Here is a 9616-nt window from a genome sequence, read left to right as displayed (position 1 = left end):
CAGTCCTATTGCCAGACATAAGATCTTCCAGCAGCCATCCTCTTGACCCGGGACAGCACTACCTCCTCCAGGCACTTAATGTAAGCCTCTGTGTTCAGTGTGAGGCCGTGTGAGAAGATGAATGGAGGCATAATGTCGCCATCACTAATGATCACTCCACACACCATGATGTTGACTGGATGTTTGATTTTTATCACTCTGGTACATGTTTTGGAGAAACTTCAAGCCAGTAGTTGTTCTGTGTGTTCCCCATCTGATCCTGGCGGAAATTTTTCCCGTTTAAGAAAAATCAAAGCATGTTCGGTTGGAGGGGATGCTTGTGTTTGTTGAAAAGCGTAGCACGGTCTTTCCTCTTATCCTTGATGGCTTGGGATAAAAATTGGCCTTTCCCCAACTTATATGAGGCATACCGAATGTCTTCATGCACTACCTGCCTGATAAGAAACTCAGACACTCCCATGTCCTTGGTGATGGACTTGATGGACTTGATGGACTTGATGGACTTGGAGGGGGTCATTGTCAATCATGACCTGGATCTCAACAACAAATTCAGGAATTATTTTCTTAACAGAACGATCAGAGTGAGTTTTCCGAGTTGCCATACCTGCGCAATCACTATTAGCTTCATCCAACTCCTTCCGAATCCTCTGCAATATCCACAGATTAACACCCGAACACTCCGAAATGTTCGTATTGGACCTTCCGGTGCGTATGCCAAGAAGTACAGCATGTCGTTTCCAAATTTCTGGCTGAGTGAATTGGATAATGGTGCTGTTTTTCTCACAGACGGTGCCCAACTGACCCTACCATATTGTGCAGTCGACAAAATCAAATGGAAACAAAATGCATGTGCGAAATTAAAAATATACGATTGCGACAATATATCCATCGCACACTGTGTATCGTATATTCACTCACAAACACGATCAAAGCCACCTAAATTAATTTATCTTTATATGCAAAATGGCAGAAGCACTGACATCATGGAGAAAATAATTTGTTTGTATTGCATTTAACAACAACGTTTTTTCCTAATAATTTTTAATTTAATAAACGACGTTTGTTTTCTTCAATAAAATGCAATTTTTACACACAGTGACGCTAAATTACTTTTTTCAAAAGAGTTATGTCTAATTTCAAATTCTCGTGCGCGTGGTGTATGTAACACTATGAACACACAGACACACACAGGCACACAGACACCCAGACGCACGCACACACACACACCACACACACACACACACACGTACACACATACATATAAAGATGTGTGTATTATAGTATATATATATGTATATATATATATATATATATATATACAGTAACGCACACATCTATGCACGCATACTTATATATCCAGGCATACATATATGTGTGTGTGCATCGGTGTGTGTATGTCTTTCTCTCTCTTTCTTTCTCCCTCTCTCTCTCTATATATATATATATACACACACATACACACTCTCACTCGTACACACACACACACACACACACACACACAAACACACACGCAGAGTAACGCACACATTCATCTATACAAACGTATATACATACATACATACATACATACATACATACATACATACATACATACATACATGCATGCATACATACAAACATACATACATACATACATATATGCATACGAACACATAGACACATAAATACGAAGAGAAGGGATGAGGATGATGATGAGGTGGAGGAAAGTAAAGGAAAGAAAGATGAATCTGACGAAGAAAGACAGAAAAAATATCATAAACAGAGAATGAATGAATGAATGAATGAATGAATGAATGAATGAATGAATGAAGGAATAAAGGAAGGAATGAGAATATTTGAATGAAACTAAACGACTGAGTGGAATCATAGATGACAGATGACGTCTGCCAGAATGTTAGCGGAAAGAACTTCAAGATAGAAACGAACAAACAATTAAACACCTGCCATGTCAATTGTCAGATGACTTCCGGGAAAATTCAGTACGATCATGTGACTCTGACGTCACTGCAATGAAAGCCGTACGCAGAGATCCGACGACGTCGGAACAAAAGACGAATTGGCAGGTGAAACGGCAAACATTTAAGTAGTATAAGAGAGAAGAAATGGAGGGAAGAAGGTGTTAGGGAGAAACTGAAAGGAAAAGGTACGAGGAAAAGGGAGAGAAAGGGAGAGGAAAACTAACTGCATTAGCTAGAGCAGCACCACCAACGGTAGCAGAGTCGGAGCGGTGTATACTAAAACACACACACACACACACACACTCACTCACACACGCATAATCGGTAACGATTACGTTGAATGCGTTAGTCGAAGAAATCTGTGTACGTGCGTATGTCTCTAAATATCTCTGTGCTTACATGTGTGTATGCGTTTATGTGTGTGTGTGTGTGGTGTGTGTGTGTGTGTGTATGTGCGTGTGCGCCTCTATGTGTGTTTGTGTGTATGTGTGTGTGCGCGAGCGCGAAGTGTCACGATGTTTGATGAAGGAACAACAGGAGACAGGAATTAACAGTCTCTGCTCAGGAGAAGTCCTTCTGTTATGTTAGGTGCCATTTTATACGTGTACTTTTTTTTGTGGCTGGATGACAGTATGATGCTGACCAGGAGTAGGTCGCACGCACGCACGCACACACACACACACACACACACACACACACACACACACACACACACACACCACACGCCCATACACACACACACATACATTTCTATGATAAAGATATCGATAGAACTCCATTACAGCCTTCGTCAACATGGTTTAAAAGAAATGAACTTCCAAAACAACAGTACGTCGAACTCTTGTACGTTTTACATACATACGTACATACATACATACATACATACATACATACATACATACATACATGCATGCCTGCATGCATACATACATACATGCGTACATACATACATGCATACATACATGCATACAAAGATACATGCATACTTGTATACATACATGCAAACATGCATACTTACATACAATAATGCATACATACATGCATACAAGCAACATACATACATGCATATATACATACATACGTGCATGCATACATACATATGTGCATACAAGCGTATATACATATATACATACATACATGTATATATGCATGCCTACATACATACATGCATAAATACATACATGGATGCATACATATGTGCATACAAGCGTATATACATATATACATACATATATGCATGCTTACATACATACATATATGCATGCATACATACATGCATGCATATATGCATACATACATACATACATACACCTACATATATGATATAGCATTTCGTCAAAAGTGAAAGTACAAGCACCAGAATTAAAAATATATCCTGCGGACGATTTGTTCAATTAAAAATTTACAGGACGGTGCTCCAGTATGGCCGAGGCCCAACGAGTGAAACAAATAAAACATATGCATACTTACATACATCCACATCCTCTAATATATATATACATAGTTATATACGAACACACATGATAGGACGTCTGTCGATTTTGACGATAACCCAGCATATGGCAAAATATTCTTTTCTACTCTAGGCCCAAAGCCCGAAATTTTTAAGTAAGGTGCCAGTCGATTAGATCGACTCCAGTACGCAACTGGTACTTAATTTATCGACTCCAAAATATTAATAAATGAGGACACTTCAATGCAGGAGACCAGTGAATCACAATTATGCTATATATTCCAGTCGGAAGTTACAGATGTGACAGTATTTTATTGTTGAAAATGCAGGAGCACCACTGCCGCAGAGGCACGATGACTTCAAGAAGCTTCAGTCATCAGTGAGCAATGAATACTAAGACTGACTATGCAGCACTTTAACAAAAGACATAGTTACGTGGAAGGTGCAGAGAACTGCAACACCATCGGTTTAAAATACACCTCCTGGATCCTTGATCTAAAAAAATGACCGTTTCATGATTGCAATTTTGAAGAAAACCCTAACCACCACCACAATAAGTCCAGCTGTTTAGTCGTGCGAGAGACCAGGAGGTCGTGAGGCACACCAGAAGCAGGCGAGACAGACGAGAGGTGGATGAGACAGACGAGAGCAGACGAATCAAATCAGGAGCAAGCGAGACAGACGAGACTGACCAAATGCAGGCAAGACAGGCCAGAAGCAGGCGAGATAGACCAGAGGTAGGTGAGATAGTTTTACTCCAAGGATTACGAGGTTCTTGGGCTGGTGGAAAGACATTGATATTATTTATCCTGGTCATACTGATTGGGAGACAGAGTAATCATTGTGAACTCTGACAGCCCGCGCCGTCCGCTCCACCCACGTTAGGCTCAGATATGTTACAGGGAAACAAGTGATTATTCTTTAGATCTTTTATTGGAAACAGATTTTCTAATGTAGAAAGGACGTACGATAATTTGAACATGGTCGTCAATCCACATGCTTTCTATTTCATTGCAACCATGGAATGGCAGTCAATTTTGTGCTGTAGGATTTATTGAATTCCAAATAGAACTTAAATTCTTACACCCATCAATAAATTAGGATTTTTATTGATGGGAAGTTTTTACAAGACACCTTTATTATATTTCACACGTACAAATATGTTAGCTTTCTCTCTTCAGTTCTCTGCTATCCTCCTTGTTCTGTCTCTATAGAAACATTGCCAAGCTTTCAACTTCCCACATGTCAGCTCTAAATGCTACTAACTTATTTTATATTTGGTCTCAAACCAACTAAGTGGTGTATGTTGTATTGGAGGAAATGTATAGACAATAGATGTGCGGAAGTAAACATTTCAATTAACCATGCATGTGTACATCTAATGGCGAGGGATGTAATATATCCGATTTAATTCATTTCAATGACATTTTATGTAAATACAATGAAAAATAAAACTCCCTATACAGATGTGTATGCATGTTTAAAAGCGTTGATGTAAATATAATGGCTATCTAAAAGAGAATTTCAGAAGATTTCAGTGTTGAAATAGCGAATCTGCGATCTAGTGGTTGTGGTGTATTAGTGAGTGACTTCGCGCTAATCAGTTGTGCCGCATTTCTTTGGATTATGACTGGTATGTTTAGATATGTGACAGCAGCAGCATCAATGTTGCGAGAACAGACCTCCATTTTGGGTCCCAAGTGATGTTTTAGAATGTTAGCAATTGTCGGGAACTGGAGTATTTTTTTTGCTCCGAAGAAGCTCAATCTTTGTGATTGAGGCTATGCTATGTTGAGGTTGTGTGTTCGTTTTGTTAATTCATTGGTGATAGTAAGGTCTGTCACTTCAAGCGACTACGAGGATTCCTACTGTATAGTGTAAAAGTTGAGGAGGTGAGAGTTCAATGTTTTCTTGTAATGTTTAGTGACGGTATTTGCGCTGTCACAAGTAACAAGATCAAAGATGATTACATCGGAAGTTTTTTCTTTTTTTCAGATCTTTGTTCATAAGAATCAGTGTAGTTTTGATGCGAAGTATCTAAGTGGTAAACGTCAAACGCCTAAGGTCTGACGGTTTGGGATGAATGGAGTGTTAAATAGGGATTTTTCGGATTTGATAGAAAATAGATGCTTGAGATATAGTTGGTAGCAACAGGACCAAAACAGAAACCTGTGACCCAGGGGAATTGATAGAGAATGATTCATATGTGTGTGTGTGTGTGTGTGTGAACGAAAATTAGCAGTTAAAATGCCAAGAAGTGGTCATTGTTTATTTATCATAGGTGACCAGCTGGCAGAAACGTTAGCACGCCGGGCGAAGTGCTTAGTGGTATTTCGTCTGTCTTTACGTTCTGAGTTCAAATTCCACCGATGTCAACTTTGCCTTTCATCCTTTCGAGGTCGATAAATTAAGTACCAGTTGCATACTGACGATCTAATCGACTGGCCCCCTCTCTAAAAATTTCGGGCCTTGTGCTTAGAGTAGAAAAGATTATATCATAGCGCACTTTAAAGTGCAAGTATGGACACTAACACTTATATATATATATATATATATATATATATATATATATATATATATATATACATACATATATATATTTGTATGTATGTATATATGTATACACACACATATATGTATGTATATATATACAAGTTGTGTCTGCACTTAAATGTGGTCAACATATGTCTCGTACAATTTCTATGAATTATATGGGTTGTTGGTTCTTATACATAGGTAATATGACTGAAACTTCGAGCGGCAAGATTTCTAGCAAAGTTTGTTCGTAATTTAGATATTAAATTTGGTTGTAGAACATTCTGTAAAAGGTAAATAAAACGTTCCAACAATTTTTAAGGCGTGTTGTCAGATAAATAGACAAATTGGATCTGTAGAAAGTTAGATATGGTTATATAAGTATATGCATACCCGTATGTTCATGTATGTGTGTATGCGTTTGTTTATGAGCGTGAGTATATGAGTGAGTGTACAGGTTTATATACAAATACTAGCAGAGATACTCGTCGTTGCCCGGTTACATTCAGTTGAAGAATTAGACTTTTCTGTTATATATTCTGAATGAACTGGAATATTTATGTTTCGAATTTCATCAAGATTGCAGATGAGGGTTATTTTCCTCTTTACACACACTAAAAAAAATTGTAATCCTGCCACATGGAAACCAAAAGACGAATGATCACAATAAGCAGTCAGTTACCCTACCCTAGTCGTTACCACTCCCAATGTAGGATTCCTCACCATCCAGGTGACAGGCACAGCCGTAAGATGCATTACGAATCTATAGCAATTGGAAGGGCGTGACCCAACTGAAATCAACATTAACAACTGTGTGACGTGAGGGCTTAGGAGAGATTGAAGTATCACATCTGGAGTTTGCAAATGACCACTATACTGATACGTAACTGGACAGAATGAATCTATAAATGTCTTTGAATAACCAGTCACTCACCTGGGAATCAATGTTACTATCTGGGAACTATGTGTGACCGAGTGATAATAAAAAGACTGAAAGGAGGTCTGCAATCAAATAACTTTACTGAACACTTTGCATCTGAATCAGTGGAGACAAAGATGCCTCTCATTTACTTAACAATTTATGCACCACATTGCAGAAATCACAATGTAAGTGTATGTCAAAGCAAACTGTTACACTGTTGTACCATTGAATTAGAAATAATGCCCAACTTTTATGCTCGGGTAAGCTTACAGCTTCCAAGAGCACAACTGTATTCGTTTTTGCTTAGATAAAATGACAAAATTGTGGGTGTTATGTCCCCATGGAGGGGGGTCTTTCTAACTTTGTAAGAAGATTAAATTTTATAAATATTACTTCATTTGTGTCTAATATCTATGGTTAAAATTTCATCAACAGCAAAAATATATGAATTGTCATGGGGGTTATGGCCCTTATGCTTAGAATATAATTTCCAAATTTCATAAAGATCCATTCAGTAGTTTTGGATCATAAAAGAAATTACTAAAATTTGGGAGTTAAGGATCCCATTAGGGTGTTATATATATATATATATATATATATATATATATATATAATATATATATATATACGTATATATATATATAGATATAGATACACAACCATACACAAAGATAAATTGATAGATACAACTGAGTGGGCAAACAAAAATACGAGACACAGCCTAGTGGTTTTTTATGTTGATAAGTCTAGTACTTGTTCTATTAATTTGTTCTTGTGAAACCAGCAAGTTTTGTGGATGTAAATAAATGAACAGCAGCTGTGAAGCAGCGATGAGGGCGAAACACAGAGACAGAGACACAAACATGCACTTACATATATACATATATATACGATTGATTTGTTTCAGCTCCTGTCTACGAAATCCATATATATTGTTGTTGGCATCCTTTTTGTCTCGGGAGACAATGGAGTTGCGCATAAAATAATCTAGTAATTTCATGTCCTAATACATCTCCTGCTGTGGATGTGTAGTCCTATCCTGGACAAACACTCCCTTTGGCAGATGCCGCAAATGTAGCGAAGACTTTGCCTGGCTGTTTATAATGTCATACTTTCTTGTTGACGTCTTTTCTTGTCTTTCCATTTCTCCTCTCCCTCTATGTCACTCCTTTGTGTTCCCTCTTTTACGGTACGTCGCCAATTTCCACGGTTGCTGGAAACTGCTTCCCAGTTGGTAATATTGATGTTGCAGGCATTCATGTCCCTTTTGCAAACATCCTTGTATCGTAAGAACGGTCTTCCCACAGACCTAGTGCCCCTAGCAAGCTCTCCGTTGAGTATGTCCTTGGAGATTCTGTCATCTTCCATACGGCTAACATGTCGAAGCCATCTCATACGTAGTTGTGTGAGGAGTGTAAACATGCTTGGTATTCCTGCTTGCTTGCGGACATCTTTGTCGGGGACATGATTCTGCCATTTGATGCGAAGGATTTTCCGGAGGCAGCGCAGGTGAAAGATATTAGGCGACGTATGGCGTCGTATGGCGTGTGTATGGCGTGTGTATGGCGTCCAAGTCTCACTTCCATACAGTAGAGTGCTAAGTACACATGCCTGGTAAAAGTTGATTTTTGTGGTCTTGGTCAGCGTATTGTTGTCCTATGCCCGTTTGGAGAGTTGAGCCATCACAGCAGCTGCCTTGCCAATGCGTATATTGAGCTCAGTATCAAGGGATAGGTTGTAGGTGACGGTAGAGCCAAAATAGGTAAACTTCTCCACCTCCTGTGGTCTCCAATATGTATGTTTGGGATGGTCGATATAGCCTGACCCATGATGTTGGTCTTGAGGCTGATAAATAAGCCAAAGTTGCCACATGCTTGCTCAAAACAGTTGATGAGCCTTTGTATGGCTTCTTCTGTGTGTGATACCAGAGCGGCATCATCAGCAAATAGCATTTCCTTGATCAGGACGCTTCTGATTTTGGTCTTGGCACGCAGACACGAGAGATTGAACAGTTTCCCATCACTTCTACTGTGCAGAAACACTCCATCACATGATGTCACAAAGGCATGTGACAGCAGCAGCGAGAAGAAGATGCCAAATAATGTAGGAGCAAGGACACAACCTTGCTTTACCCCGTTTTTTATTTGGAAGGCGGCTGATGTTGAACCATTGTGCTGTATGGTGCCTTGCATGTCATCATGGAAAGACTTGATGATCCTCAGCAGCTTTGGTGGACATCCGATTTTTTGGAGCAGGATGAAGAGGCCTTTTCTACTTACCAAGTCAAAGGCCTTTGTCAGATCAATGAATAATGGCATTTTCTGCTCTCTGGACTTCTCCTGAAGTTTGCGCATGGAGAATAATCATGTCAATAGTTGATCTGCTTCTTCTAAAGCCACACTGCGATTCTGGATAAATTCGAGAAGCAAGCAGTTGCAGCCTGGACAGGATAATGCGAGCAGAAGCCTTTCCAACAGTGCTTAGAAGAGATATTCTACGGTAATTGTTACAATCACCAAGTTCACCTTTGTTTTTGTAAAGCGTAATGATGTTAGCATCCAGCATATCCTGAGGGACTGTACCCTCTTCCCAGCACTGACACAGAAGCTCATGAATGTGCCGAAGCAGGATGGTGTTTTTGCCGGTTTTGGTGATCTCTAAGGGGATGCTGTCTTTTCCCGGAGCCTTGTTACTTGCTAGGGAGTCAATAGCCTTGGTGAGCTCTGCTATAGATGGCAGACTATCAAG

This window comes from Octopus sinensis, linkage group LG3, assembly GCF_006345805.1.
Source record: "Octopus sinensis linkage group LG3, ASM634580v1, whole genome shotgun sequence".
NCBI lineage: Eukaryota > Metazoa > Mollusca > Cephalopoda > Octopoda > Octopodidae > Octopus > Octopus sinensis.
The sequence above is the reverse complement of the archived record's forward strand: the minus strand, read 5'-3'. Positions refer to the sequence as shown.